We start from the raw sequence: 15,612 nt of genomic DNA on the forward strand, positions 1-15,612 counted from the left end.
TCCCATATGAGTGGTATTCTGAAGGGTACACACAGGAACTAATGAACGTCTGCTACCAGCCTCCGGCTAAGGAGGGAATTGCAGCCGTCAGAGTCCTCTTCCCTAATGAGGCGTCTCAGTCCGCCGGCGTGATGACGTCATCTGGAAGGGCCGTGGCGCATGCGCAGTAGAAAGAGGTGCGCGAGCAGCGTGGGCTTGTTCCTGGGCGTTTATGGCTCGGGGCCGTGTGCTGGCAGCAGGGCCGCCGGGTTGGCGACTTTGGCACTCTTGGCGTTTGGTGGTTGGCATGTTGGGGGTGACATGAGCCAGTGGCATCCTGCCCGTGTGCGCTGGGGTCAGCGTCGCTGCTTTTCCGGACGTTCGTCGGCCAGGAGGAAGGGCGGAAAGCACATCCCGGAAAGGTAAAACGCCTCGGCCCCTGGGCGTTACCGGTGGACCTCAGAGCCCCTGGGCCTGGGCTTCGTGTCTTGTGCTGTCTCCTGTCACTGTTGCCCCCGGCCGCTGCCCCGTCCGCGCTGTGCTATAGGGGGTATTGGTCGTCTCGCGGCTCAGTTCACAGTGGTTGAAAGGGACAGTGTGAGATGTTCTGATTTGCCCCCACCGTTTTAAAAGGGAGGCTCTGGCCATTTCTCCTCGGGTAAAAGGCAGAGGGCCTGCTTTTTAAGATGGGACTGTGAGTGTTGTGGACACTCCTTAATTACCAAAATGGAGTCCCCTTCTATTCCTCAAGCTGTGTTGTTTTGGCAGAGAAAATGTGAGTAAGAGGAACTGCAACTAAGTTGAGTGAAAAAACGCACGGGTACTGCCGAATTTTCCATCGAAACAGTTGATTTGTGTTGTCTCTAGGAATTATAAAGGCCGTACTGTTGCTTGCTCTCCAGTGTCATTTGAGAGATCTACCTCTGTACGTTCAAATGATTGATTTTGGACTTTGCTCATGTGTGCAGTAAACCCTTTAATTCCCTAAGACCTTCCTTTCCTCCATCTCATAGCCCATTAAGCCCGCTTCAGTTTATCTCCTGAGTTTCTTTTGAATCTGTCAACTCTTCCTCAACATCCTAATACTGAACTTGCCTGTGTGTTGCAATTAGGTGCTAACTCGTGTCCATATTTCTTGTTTCCTTCCAATCCATTCTTCACACAAGAAACCTTAAAAGCAAGTTGGAACATTGCTCATAGACAGCGCTGAAAACCATTGTTTTGAGAATAGAAAACACACCGTTGGCCTTTAAGACTCTTCTTGGTCTAGAATCCTCTCTGCTTCTCTAGCCCCATCTTGTGCCAGTATTGCCCTCTCTTTCTTTGGTTCAGATACATTGAATTAACCTTAGTTCTCACTCATCTTACAGCAATCAGTTCAGATATTATTCACTGTGATTCCTAGCATTATTAATTTTATCATCAGGTTTTGTATGAGGACTAAAACAAAACTGTGAAGTGGAAGAATTGAGTTCAAACACTTTCAGTCAACATGCATGTATTAATGATACCATTGTAGTCAACACCGGGCTAGCTTGTATCTGGGATACAGAAGGTCTGGCCATCTCTGGGTTTAGATATCCCTTATTGGTTGAGACCTTTTCATTGTTTTGTTGCCTTTTATCTGTTTTCCAGATGGGGAAACAAGAACAAGGGAAGTATAGCTTATTACAAGGTGGGGTTGAATAAGTGGAGCAGCAAAGTGCAAAGCAGAAAGAAGAGGGACCTACTGTAGGGCACACTCATCCTATGCAGGGAAACAGCCTAACATAGAATTTGCCTAACAAAAATATATTAATATTTGGAAGGACTATCTCCCAGTTGGACAGCGGACGCCTGGGACTCGTTTCATTGCTTTCAAAGTTCCTTTAAAAAAGGTAAGCAAAAGTTATTACCGTATTCTTCCAGAAATCTGAATTCACCATATAGAGCCCTGGCTCTCAACACCGTCATACTCCATTTTGCCTTTTTATAGCAAATACTTTTTAATACCTCCTTTACTATCCAGAAATGGAATTTATGGATAAGTACAACCTAGTTTTGTACTTAATTAAAAAGAATCCCAATGGAATGCCCTAACTATAAATAAAGAACAAAGTAATGATTAAGACAGCAGTATGTATCTCAGTATGTAAATGTTTGGGGATGACTATACTAGAAATAAAGAAATAGTCAGTTACTTGTACCATGAGTGCAATAAACTATGGACTTTGATTGATAATGATGTGTCAGTGTTGGTTCATGGATTCTCACAAATGAAGCACACTGGTATGGCATGTTGATAATGGGGAAGGCTGTGTGGGTGAAGGAGAGAGGGTATAAGTGGGAACTGTGTACTTTTTGCTCAGTTTTGCTGTGAATGTCAAACTGCTCTAAAACTAGTCTACTAATTTAAAAAGAAAAGTGTGTTGCTGGCACTTGAATAACCAAACAGATCAATGGAACAGAGAACATAAATAAGCCAAATACATAAAAGAATATTTAGCAGTGAAAGCCATCCTTCATATAGGTAGATATTCAAGAAGTATTTATTTATGTGTGTACTTACAGGCACTCGGCTTGGAGCTGGCAATCCAGTGGTAGGCAAAATTGATGTGGTCTCTGCCTTCTGGGAATTTACAGTCCAGTTAGGACACCAACATGAAATAAACACACATAGAAATAAATATATAGAAGTGAACTTATTTTTTTCCGTCTAATCTCTCTGGAAGAAAGGATTGTAATATCGCTTATAAATTCCAGAGGAGGAAACATTACTTTGAGTCTCATATGTTAGCATCACAGGGTTTGAATAAATGGATAATATAGTAAAGGACTTTAGACACATGTTCCTTCTTATTTTATTCTTTCTGACAGAGTTTTGAAAAGAATCTTGCTCCAGAAGAATGTTTTTCCCCCTTGCATCTTTTTTAACAAAATCCAAGAACAGAATGAAGAACTCGGGCTGATAATTGACCTAACGTACACACACCGCTCTTATAAGCCAGAGGTAAATGGAACCCATAATTGAAAACGACCTTCTTTCTCATACTGTCATAATTCATAGTAATTCAGTAATTATCATCTTATGCTTAGGTGAATCCTGGCCTTCTTTTCATGGGTTCAGAAAGGGAAGCTAGTGGTTTCCTTAAATACACATTTGTAATTGCTGTTGCAAAATGAGATGAAAGGTATGAATTGAACTATAGTATTTGGGAGTAGGCTGTAGATATGCTGAAGAAATTCTATAAGCTTCCATGTTCTATGTTTTGAAAACGAAGTAAACTTTTAGGAAGAATATTAGTAGCCTAAAAGGAAATAACGGTATGTCCATTATTTCTTTAGCACTTATTTTAAGCAGTTGCCTGAGCATGTTTAAGCATCAGGGTAAAAGACAATTGTTCTCTAAGTTTTATGCTTTCTTTTCTTAATACCTTCTGAGAGAGCACAGAAACCCATATATTCTCTTGGCCCATGTAGGACATACCAGTGCAAAAGAATTATCCTTCTTCTGACCTGTTCCATGGCCTTGGGAGACAGTAACACCTAAAGTTTGTTAATATTTGTATAGCCATTTAGAAAGTTCTTTCATATCCATTGACTTAGTTAATCCTTACAACAATCCTTTGCTGTTGAAGTGGAAGTAGTACTGATATCTCCTTCTGAGTGCTTACTCTGCACTAAGCTCAGAGGATAGACAACTACAATTACTAATTTTACAGATGATGAAACTGAGTCTCGGACAAGGAAGAACTGAAATTTCAACTCAGTTATTCCTCTTTTTTTTTTACTGTGGTAAAATATACATAAATCATATTTATTTTAACCATTTATAAATATGCAGTTCAGTGGCATTAATACAGTCACAGTGTTGTGTATCTATCACCACTGTCTATAACCCAAACTTGTTCATCCTCCTCAACAAAAACTCTGTAACCGTCCAACAGTTACAACCCCATTTTCCCTCCCACCAGCCCTTATTAACCTCTATTCTATTTTCTGTGTCTATGAATTTGCCTCTTCTAGGTACCTCCTGTAAGTGGAATCTACAATATTTATCCTTCTATGTCTGGCTTATTTCACTAAACCTAGTGTTTGCAAGGTTCATCCATGTTATAGCATGTAACAAAATGCCATTCCTTTTTTGCCTTAATAAATCGCACTGTGTGTATATACCATATTTTCTTACTCATTGGTTGATTGACACTTGGGTTGTTTCTACGTTGTAGCTATTGTGAATCATGCTGCTATGATAATTGGTGTACAAATGTTTGTTCCAATCCCTGTTTTCAGTCCTTTTAGATGTGCAGTGTAGGTAGTAGCAGAGTTGTTGGATCATATGGTAGCTCTGCGTTTAACCTTTGAGAAACTGCCAAACGGTTTTCTACAGTGTCGTCTTGTGTTTAAACAGGTATAACAAATTTTAAACATATACAAAAGTGTACAAAATACTGTAAGTGTTCCCTGTATACAAATGAACTCATCCAGCTTTAATATTTACCAACTGATGGCTGTCATATTTTATCTATACCCCCACCTGTTTCACTCCATTCCATGTTATCTTGAAGCAGCTCTGAGACAACATGTAATTACACCTATATATTTTTTAAAAGGAATTATTTATTTATTTATATACCTTTTGGCTGTGTTGGGTCTTCATTTCTGTGCGAGGGCTTTCTGTAGTTGCGGCAAGCGGGGACCACTCTTCATCGCAGTGAGCGGGCCTGTCACTATCGTGGCTGCTCGTTCTGGAGCACAGGCTCCGGAAGTGCAGGCTCAGTAGTTGTAGCTCATGGGCCTAGTTGCTCCATGGCATGTGGGATCTTCCCAGACAAGGGCTCGAACCCGTGTCCCCTGCATTGGCAGGCAGATTCTCAACCACTGTGCCACCAGGGAAGCCTCACCTATACATATTTGGTATGTATATTTAAAGTATAGGACTTTTATTCCTTAATATCATTTTTCAATCGTAAATACCCAGTGAGTGCTCAAATTTGCAGTTGTCTCCTAAATGTCATAAAAAATTGTTTTTAAGAATTTTGAATTAGATCCAAATAAGGTCCACACTTTGCTGTTGATTGTTAGGTCTCTGAAGTCTTATTTAATCTATAGGTTCTCCCTCCATGTCTTTCTCACTTTTTCTTCCTCCTTGAATTTTATTTTTAAAGAAAGCAGGTAATTTGTCCCATGTAGATTTTGATGGTTACATTCCATGTGTTGTTAACATATTCTTCAATCCTTTTATTTCCTGTAAATTGGTAGTTGATCAGAATGAAGCTTGCATGTTTTGTTTTGGCAATCAGTTTCATAGGTGATGATGTGTTCTTCCATGGAGACGTATAATTGTCTCTTTCTGTGATATTAGCAGTCACTGATGATTCATACCTACATCCATTAATTCAGTTGAGGCTTCCAAAAATGGTGGGGGCTTCCCTGGTCGTGCAGTGGTTGAGAGTCATCTTGCCGATGCAAGGGACATGGGTTCGTGCCCCGGTCCGGGAAGATCCCACATGCTGCAGAGTGCCTTGGCCCATGAGCCATGGCTGCTGAGCCTGCGTGTCCGGAGCCTGAGCTCCGCAAGGGAGGAGGCCACAACAGTGAGAGGCCCGCGTATCTGAAAATTAAATAAACAAAATGGTGAATTCCGTTTTTCTTTTTTTCACTTATTAGCTGGGTATATTTCTATGAGGAGAAGATTCCCCTCATCAACTATTTGGTTCCCAGTAGTAGAGGCATGATTCTCTTCTTTTATTTAACAGTTTTCAAAATAATGAGTTGATTCACAAATATCCTCCAGTGGTGACCAATTTTTTTAAATTTATTTATTCATATCACTGTGGACTCTGCTATAGTTATTATTCTAACTTAGGCCCTATCTTGGGCCAGTTGGAGCTTCTCAGTGACTCCTGAGTCCTTTTGACATGACATCAGTTGTTTCTAGACTTTTTCAGTGGTCAGAGCTACGAAATATGGATGTTTGTTGCTAATATTTCTAAAATATGTCATAGGTTCATACTGCTACTTTCCATTTAAATTCAGAACTAGAGAATTTTCACTTATCCTTTTCTGTCTTCTATTGATAGTCTACTTTCTCCCACCCCAAGAATACCAGTTCTCAACACTGCCTGAAATTTGCTCTATTTCCTATTTCGAATCCAAGTTTTTCTGACTCTATTCTACTATTCTACTTAAATCACAGCCTCTGTATGGCCCCTGAAATGTGAGATAGAACATAAATATAGTTAGAACTGTTTATATCATTTTGAGTTACATATTCAGTCATTCACATAGAACTGTTTATATCATTTTGAGTTACATATTCAGTCATTCACATAGATTTCTTTTCGTTTTGCGTGCCTAGTAACTGTCCATTCTGCAGCTTTAATGAAAATCAAGCGATACTTACTGGTTAAAGCAGCTTTGTAGAAAATGGTTCTTATCAGAATGACTGACATACTAAGTTTAATGTCCTCTCTTGGTTTATATTCTGCCTTCTCTAATTAATTTTTTATTCTTTCCCTGCAAAGGAAATAATACATATTTTCATGGTTTTGCCTTATAGGACTTACCAGAAACTATTCCTTACTTAAACATTTGTACAATTGGGCATCCGGTGCCAGATGATGACACTATTATTAAATTTCAATGTGCTCTTAATGGGTTTCTGAAAGAAAATAAAGATAATGGTGAATTCTTTTAGTTTTGTTTTGTTTTTCCCTTTACCTGAACTTTGGTATGCATTTTGAGTGGGGTTGGGGATTTTTAACATTTTTAATAGTTGTGACATTAGGCCTGTTGTGTTTAGTAACATCAAGGTGGAAATGTCAGATGGTGGTAATACAGTACGGTGTTTTTCCTGTTTATGGTCACAAACAATTTAGTTTTTTGGAAAGTGAATTTTGTGAGAAATATGAACTGAACTAGCTTATTTACCTGTTTTTTAAACATTTGAATGGAAAATACATAAAAAAATAAAAATGTTCTTTTGCCCTATTTATTGGTTGAGAGGTGGAAGAAAAGGTTAAGACTCTCAGATTCTTAGCATACATAAAAGAGAAAACATAAAGCATAAGTTCGGAGTGAGACAGATACCTAGAGGCCAAACAAAACAGAGTGGACCAGAAGATTGGCTTCCTCATCATATGTGTTTAAGATATTTTTGCTGCTTTTATACTGCTTTTATACTTTGGGTGCAAGTGAGGAAGAACACTGCCACCTCTTATACTTATCCTGACAGACAGGAAGAACTTACAAGGCTGGTGTTTTCTTGTTTCTGCTTTAAGATGTACTCTCTTGATAGTAGGTCTTAATAGCATCCTTGCCTTTTTCTACCATCTAACTATCAGAAGGCACATGGTATTTGCCATGTTTTAAGACTGAGGTATCTTTTGTCTTTGGATCACCACTGACCCACATGAGAACGTGTTCGTTTTTTCCTCTTTCTAAATTTAGCCTGAGGAGTGCTCAGTTTATTAAATAAACTTAACAGACAGTACATATTCCATTTATATAAAAATGATGCACATATATACATAAAACAGGGAGTAGCGAGAAGGAATAGAGATGGAGATGGGAAGATAGGGGATAGGAAGTGAGAAAGAGAGGGATAGACTGGAATTTCAAGATAAATTTTCATTCAATAACCTGGTTGCTTAATGCAGGTCCTAGCTGTTAAATATCTTAAGCCCTATTCACAGATCTTCCCTGTACTTTAGCTTTAAAACTTGAGAGATTGGCCTTGCCTGTGATAACCAGGGTGTCTAGAAAGGAGGCAAATTTTCTGATTTGTGTAAACTGTAGTCACAGAAATGTTACCTCTTAAGATGTTAGGGTGCAGCTGCCGGCCTCCTCACTTCCTCCAGGCTCCATTGTGTGTGTTCTGTGTGATCTGCGTGGGCTAGAAGATCCTTACAAGTGCATGAGAGCACGTTTGTCAACCTTGATTGTTCACATGTTATACCAAGTGTAGTCCATTGCATATGCTGACTCCTCTGTGGGTCTTCTGCATGCAGTGGGCTAACTTCACCATGCTCTCTGCCATTGCAGTCTCAGGACCTTAGTTATGATCCATTGGTGGCTTCCTCTGCTATAAGCCCCTCCCACAGATGCCAGGCTCACTGATAATGAGGAGGAGACTATACTATCCACTCCCTAGAATTCGAAGAGACTCAGAAAATAAATTGTTTTAGTAAACACCGAGAGCCTTATAGGTTTGTTGTTAGGGCACAGGGATACAGAGGTGACCAGAAGTCTTTGTTCAGTAGCAACGTACAGTTATCTAGTAAGATAAACATGTAGTGACTCTAAGTGGGTTAATTATAATAAAAGAATCAAGTGCAGCAGGAATATAGAGGAGAAACTGAGGAAGGCCTGACTGAGGAGACAGCATTTGAGCTGAGCTTTGTGGAAGAGGATTTTGCTGGAACGAGGAAAGGACAGCCCAGCTATTGCGAACAGGTACCAAAGGCACTGGGCTTGAACATGTGCTCTGGAGGGGCAGTCTCTTGTGTGACTAGAGGGTAGTGTGAAAGGGCAAGTAATTCATACATTTCGTTTCAGCAAATATTTATATAACACCTTCTAAGTTGAAGGCACTTTTCGAGACAGTATTAACAGTTCTTGCCCTTATGTACGTTACATTCTAGTGCGGGAGAGAGATGAATAAATAAGTAAATATGTGGAATGTCAAGTGGTGGTAAATGCTTTGGAGAATAGAAAAACAAGATGAAGAGGTGAGGGAATGTGGTAGGTGATCAGGGAAGTCCTCTCTATTACGATGTCGATTGAGCAGAGCCTTGAAGTGAGAAAAAAGCCATTGGATATCTGGGAGAGTGGAGATGGGTTGGGAGGGTGTGTTCTGATGCAGAAGGAATAGTAGGTGCAAAGTCCCTGAGGCACGACGGTGCTTGGCATGTTTGAGGAATAGTACGGAGGCCAGTGTGGCTGGACAGGGGAAAGTGAGTGAGGGCAGGGCAGTAGAGGATGGGATCAGGGAGGCTGGCAGGGGAAAGGAGGGAGGTGGATGATGTAGGTCCTTGTAATTTAGTTTGAACCTATCATTCAGTTGGAGAGACAGACTGGTATTTGTTTATAAAGAGTTCTCAATGCTATGCTAAAAACTTGGGCTTTATTCTGTGCTAAGTGAAGATATTTAAGCAACAGAGCAATCCAGCCAAGTTTCTCTTTTAGAAAGGTAACATCTTCCATGTGGAGGATCAGTTGAAATAGAAGAGATTGTTAGAATTGTAGGACGGTAGTAATCCAGGCAGGAGATGACGAATGCCAGACACCACGTAGTCACAGACATACCTTTTGCAGAGATCAGCTACATGTTGTTGTTTTTTATTTACTTCCTCATATAATTTTATTAAGTACTGGTCCACGAAATACTGTGGCATAGTTGGAGAAATCTGAGACTCGATTCTAGTCTCTTTTCTGTTTGCCTGCTGTGCAGCTTAGGCTTACGTCTGAAGCCTTACTTTTTCATTGTGAAATAAGCACGGTGCTACTCACCCGAGAACTGCACAGGCACGTAGATCCGTGGCATGTGAGGAGTAGTGAATGAGAGAAGGAATGGAGGTGCTTTGGGACCCCAAGAGCCCTTCAGAAACTGTTTGTTCTTTTTAATATTGAGCATTAAAAGTGAAGGCATTCCATTTCTTTCACTCAAAAACAAATTCTATTCTTCTGATAGCCTGTTTTTTTTCCACTCCCTTTTACTATAGTCAAATCAGTTCCTGATGGACATTCTCCATTCCACACAATTGCATCTGATTGGAGGCTATGCAAAAATTATCAGACACAATGACTTTGGACTTTATAATAGTTAATTCTTTATAGTATGTTCTTGCAAAAACACTCTTTTCTTCAGAGTTTTTCCTTTTCAGGATAGTGGTCGTGTTGTGGTAACTAATAAAGGCTACTCTTCAGAAAATTGTATAACTTGTTTTTAGTGTTTCTACTTCGCTTACTTAATTCCATATTCCCTTTTTATATACAGACCTATTGGTGTCCACTGTACCCCTGATTTAAACAGGACTGGCTACCTCATCTCCAGGTGAGTTGCCAACCCCAAGAGGCAGACCATGTTTAAATTGTTCTGTTTACAGTAGTAATGTAAGTTAATGTAAGCTGAATGCAAAAAATGCAGTCAGAGAAGTGTATGAAGTGGAAGGCAATTTTGCCCCCTACTCAGAGGTTACGACAAGTAATAATTTAGCACATATTTTTGAGACATAAAAAATCCAGATATAAGCATATACAATGGTCCCTTGGTATCTGCAGGGGATTGTTTTTAGTACTCCCCATGGATACCAAAATCCTTGGATGCTCAAGTCCCGTATGTAAAATGGTGTAGTATTGTTTGCCTTCCATATCTGTAGGATATGAAACCGTTGGATATACATAACTGACTGTACATGTGATTTAATGGTATAGTATTTAGACATTCTGGTTTATAATTTAATATATTGTGGACATCTTCCTATGAAAATATTTGGAGACCTCAATCTTCTTTCTTTCTTTCTTTATTTCTTTCTTTATTATTTTTTTTCTTCCAAATTTGCTTTAGGTAGTTGCATATAAATTAATGAACAAAAACTTAAGCAAGATACATGTAAGAATTTAATAGAACCTGATACTCTGGTTCTTTCAGTTTTTCTCAAATTCATCATGGGGCTTGTAAGAAAATTAACCAACATGGATACTACTACAGTTGAATGTCAAATCCATAAGTGCTTATGACATACTAAATTCTTCAATAATGCACTTATGAAGAACCCTTCAAGAGACTTGTGTTTTGTATGTAGAAAAGTGTTGATTTCTTTGAGGAGTGAAGCATTCAGCTTTAGTGGATAAATCCTTGTTAGGCTGAGGCAATCATTATCATACCCCTGTTTGCCATAAATTGTCTTATGAATGGTCATATCAGTCTGTTTTGGCAAATGAGTAATTAGGGGAAGGGTGTTATTGTGCTTATGAGAATGATATTTTTCTCTGAAAAAGATAAATATGCATTAGGAAAATGACCATTTGGACCCTTTTTCTGCTTCCTCCTTGTTTTGTTAGAATATGATACTTGGTTTTACAGCAGCCATCTTGTGACCCTGTGATGATCATATGCCAATAAGGACAAATGGTAGATTAGAAAGAACCAGCAAAGACAGAAAACAGCACCATCAATAGTAACAACAATCACAGCAAAAGAATAATGGGACCTTAACTTGTGGAGTTCCTATAAAGTAAAAAATAAATGCTCTATGCTTATTCTTAAAAAAAGAACTATGCAAACAAGCTTAAAACTACTTTTTTGTGTGTGCCAGTGTTATAAAATGTAGCTTTAACTAAAACCTTGACTGAGATGCCAGCAACTTCAGAAAAGAATTTGGATAGGGGGAAGCAGAATGTTATATCACTTAGGAAAAACAACCACTATCTTTATGCTAATCCTTGACACAGAATTAAAACATATATAGGTGCTGTAACCCTTTACAAAAATCCTATGTACTGGAGCAATAACAAGATCTAAATACAATTATATTTTTAAACCCTGGGTGAAGGCTTTCCATAAAAATAGCATCCTACTTTTCCCCCTAAATTTCTAAACTATCACGTACTTTTCCCCAACATCTGCAGCCATTCAGGAATGTTTAGGAAACTTTCATGCATGATCTTAATTCCTAATCCCCGGCTCTTTGGGCTCAAAGACAAAAGATCAAAACCACAAAAAATGATGGTTCTCTTGAAGTCAGGTGAGAGACACTGGCTCCGTTAGACTCATAGGACAAAAGCAGTGCTGCATCAACTGTCTCCATGCAGCAGGGGCACGTAAGGGATCTCATCAGCCAGTCATCTGTACAGCCCAGGTGATCTGCATACACAGCAGAAATCAAACTGGGTTCTCATAAGCAAAGTCCATCATACAGATCACACACTCCCGGATCTTGTTTTTAATATTGGTTTTATTTTATTGATTGATTTTTTCTTGTTTGTTTGTGCCGGGTCTTAGTTGCAGCCGCTGGGCTCCTTAGTTGTGGCATGCAAACTCTTCGTTGTGTCATGCGTGTGGGATCTAGTTCCATGAACAGGGAATGAACCCGGGCCCCCTGCATTGGGAGTGTGGAGTCTTTAGCCAGTGCACCACCAGGGAAGTCCCCCGGATCCTTTTTTTTGATCCATTTCTTCCTGGGTCATAAACACCTTTAGGCTGATGCAGTGTGAGGCCTATTCTTTGAGCTATCCTATTTTGTTCCTCTCAGCTGAGTTGCTAGGCGAATCTGGCTAGGTGTTGAATGATAGACCAAAACTGGAACTTGATCCAGATATGGCAGCAGCGGCTCCTGATCCAGCTCCGTCCCCTTGCCAAAGCTAGCCCAGTCGGACTGAGACTTGTGAGGCAGGGAGATGTCATCCGAAGTGGGGGACTTATGACACTTCCTCATCTTCCAGGGCTTGAGTGTGTGTTCCGTGTGCTGTTTTGACAGTCTTCCAACCTCATTCTTTTTTTTAATTAACTAATTATTTAATTATTTAAAATTTATATTTGAATTTTAAAAATTTATTTATTTTTTATGCAGCAGGTTCTTACTAGTTATCTATTTTTTACATATTAGTGTATATTTGTCAATCCCAATCTTCCAGTTCATCTCACCACCACCAACCCCCGCCCTGCCCCACTTTCCCCCTTTGGTGTCCATACGTTTGTTCTCTACATCTGTGTCTCTATTTCTGCCTTGCAAACCGGTTCATCTGTACCATTTTTCTAGATTCCACATATATGCATTAATATACAATATTTGTTTTTCTCTTTCTGACTTACTTCACTCTGTATGACAGTCTCTAGGTCCGTCCTCGTCTCTACAAATGACCCAATTTCGTTCTTTTTTATCTCTGAGTAATATTCCGTTGTATATACGTACCACTTCCTCTTTATCCTTTTATCTGTCGATGGGCATTTAGGTTGCATCCATGGCCTACCTATTGTGAATAGTGCTGCCTTGAACATTGGGGTACATACGTCTTTTTGAATTATGGTTTTCTCTGGGTATATGCCCAGTAGTCGGATTGCTGGATCATGTGACAATTCTATTTTTAGTTTTAAACGAACCTCGATACTGTTCTCCATAGTGGCTGTATCAGTTTACATTCCCACCAGCAGTGCAAGAGGGTTCCCTTTCCTCACACCCTCTCCAGCATTTGTTCTTTGTAGATTTTCTGATGATGCCCATTCTAACCGGTGTGAGGTGATACCTCATTGTAGTTTTGATTTGCATTTCCTTAATAATTAGTGATGTTGAGCAACTTTTCATGTGCCTCTTGGCCATCTTGGAGGCCGTCTCTATGTCTTCTTTGGAGAAATGTCTATTTAGGTCCTCTGCCCATTTTTTGATTGGGTTGTTTGATTTTTTAATAGTGAGCTGCATGACCTATTTATATATTTTGGAGGTTAATCCTCTGTTGATTATACAAATATTTTCAACCATTCTGAGGGTTGTCTTTTCATCTTCTTTACCCTTTGTTGTGTAAAAGCTTTTAAGTTTCATTAGGTCCCATTTGTTTATTTATTTATTTTTAATGCTGCATTGTTCCTTTGCTCACTGATGAACATATAAAAGTCAGAAGTTTTTGATATTATAAAACATGAAAGTAATGAACATTCCTGTGTGAGCACCGTTCAATATATATGCTTTGTCTCAGTTTACTTCATTCAGAATGGAACTTCGGCATCATAGAGTTTATGGCCTTATGCTTTTGGTGGATATTGCTACACTGTACCAGTTTATGGTTGTTCATGCAGGAAATACTTATTGAGCATGTGTTATGTTTATGCACTGTGCTGGGTGCTAGCAAAAAGACCTGTGAAATTTTGTGAGTGAAGAGACTTGACCTGCCCTTTGTGAATTCTAACAGTCCAGAGAGGGAATAGATATTCAAGAATCATACTCTGCATGTAAAATTACAACTCTCACAAGTGCCATGTAGAGGAACATGGTACCATGAGAGCATATTTAGGGAGGACTTGATCTCATCATGGAGATTAGAGAAGGTTTATTTAGGGATGTTTCAGCTGATATCTGAGGGATAAGTAGGTATTAACCAGATAGGGACGTTGGGGAGAGATTTCTGAGCATAAGGAATAGCAAAAGACCCTATAAGAGGAAAGCATATGCTGTGTTGGAGGAATTGGCCAGCAAGGTGGGGCTGTTGGGGGAGCATGTGATAATAGTTGAGGTACAAGTGTGGGGTAGGAGCTCGATCGTGCAGGCTTATGTTTAAGGTTTTAGACTTTAAGAGTAATAGAAAACAATTGAACTTTTTTTGTTGAAGATGAGTGTGTGGAACATAGCCAACTGCACTGTCAACGTATCATTTTGTTACCGAGTGGAGAATGCACTGCAGGGAGAAAGACTGGAAGAGAGGAAACAAGTTAGGAGACGTGTAGAAATTGGGGATAATGGTGGCTTGGACCAGGGTATGGTGGTCATTTGGTGGAAGGATGTGCACAGATTCTAGAGGTATGTAGGCAGTTTCATTGTTAGCACTGGTGATGGGTTGAGGATGAGGGCGAGGGAGAAATAGCCATCAGTGATGGTGATTCCTAAGTTTCTGGCTCCGATGGTTGGTTAGATAGGGTTTTGTAGATATGATGTTCATGTTTATCCTAATTTGCCTTCTGTTATTTGTTGGTTCTTGATGAATACTCTGTCATATTAAGTCTCCTGTTTTTAGCGTACAGAGCATTTTCACCGAAACTGACTGTTGCATGTTATCAGATAACTTTTTAACATCTGCCAGTTTGGTCCTGTATTTTATTCTCTTTCATTTATTAATTAAATTGCTGTATTATTGTAAATAATTATATTAATAGCTCTTCTAAAGTTGCGTTATCCTTGCGTCCTTGGTGTAACGCCTTTTTGTAGTCATGGTGTATATCATTCTTTAATAATTATTGATTAGATGTGCTGATATTTTCTTAGGATTTTTATATATATTTATTTGTAAAGCAAAATAGGAACTTTTTTGCAAAAACTTGATTTTGTTTTCTTTTTATTTACAAATGACTCGAATTTTGTTGTTTGGTAGATATTTGATTGATATAGAAGGCATGAGGCCAGATGCTGCAATTGGATGTAAGTATAAGGCTTTTCACTACTTTTCCGTTTTTATGAAATTTGAAGTTAGAAGTGTATGGGAATTTCTCAAATTTTGGAAAAAGAGAAAAGTTTGTAATTCATTTTTTCTGACATAAGATAACCTTTTACTAAAAGTTTATAAAGGGATGTATCTGGAAATAGATATAACAGCCTGAATAATTAGTCAGTGGATTTCAGCATTTTTTTCTTTTTTAAATTGATTTAATTAATTAATTTATTTTTGATATTATATCCACTGCACAACCAAGGAAGTCCCTTCTTTCTTCCTTCCTTCCTTCCTTCTTTCCTTCCTTCCTTTCTTTAAAGCTCCAAGTCATTTAAAATACATGACTTCTTAGTAAAAAAAATCTGCAGTTCATATAACCAAGGGGTTTATAACTTCTCCTCTAAAAGTTATAATCCTGGGACTTCACTGGTGGTCCAGTGGTTAAGACTCTGCCATTCCAATGCAGCAGGCGTGGGTTCAATCCCTAGTTAGGGAGGTACAATCCCACATGCTGCA

General features: G+C 39.1%; 2 pseudogenes across 2 annotated transcripts in view; one reads left to right on the top strand and one right to left on the bottom strand.

Annotated features, from left to right (window-relative positions):
- The first annotated feature begins 300 nt into the window (after nt 1-300).
- Nucleotides 301-15,612, top strand: part of LOC307068772 (RNA/RNP complex-1-interacting phosphatase-like) — a 46,268-nt pseudogene continuing 30,956 nt past the window's right edge. Inside the window, exon 1 of the transcript in view lies at nt 301-401. The product of the transcript in view is annotated as an RNA/RNP complex-1-interacting phosphatase-like (transcript). The remainder of the gene's footprint in view (nt 402-15,612) is intronic.
- On the bottom strand, nt 11,658-12,398 carry LOC307068649 (RING finger protein 11-like; annotated as a pseudogene). The gene is made up of 2 exons: nt 12,119-12,398; nt 11,658-11,899 (listed from the first exon to the last, which is right to left on the bottom strand). The product of its transcript is annotated as an RING finger protein 11-like (transcript).

This window comes from Hyperoodon ampullatus (genome assembly GCF_949752795.1).
Source record: "Hyperoodon ampullatus genome assembly, chromosome: 20".
In the NCBI taxonomy this organism is placed as follows: domain Eukaryota; kingdom Metazoa; phylum Chordata; class Mammalia; order Artiodactyla; family Ziphiidae; genus Hyperoodon; species Hyperoodon ampullatus.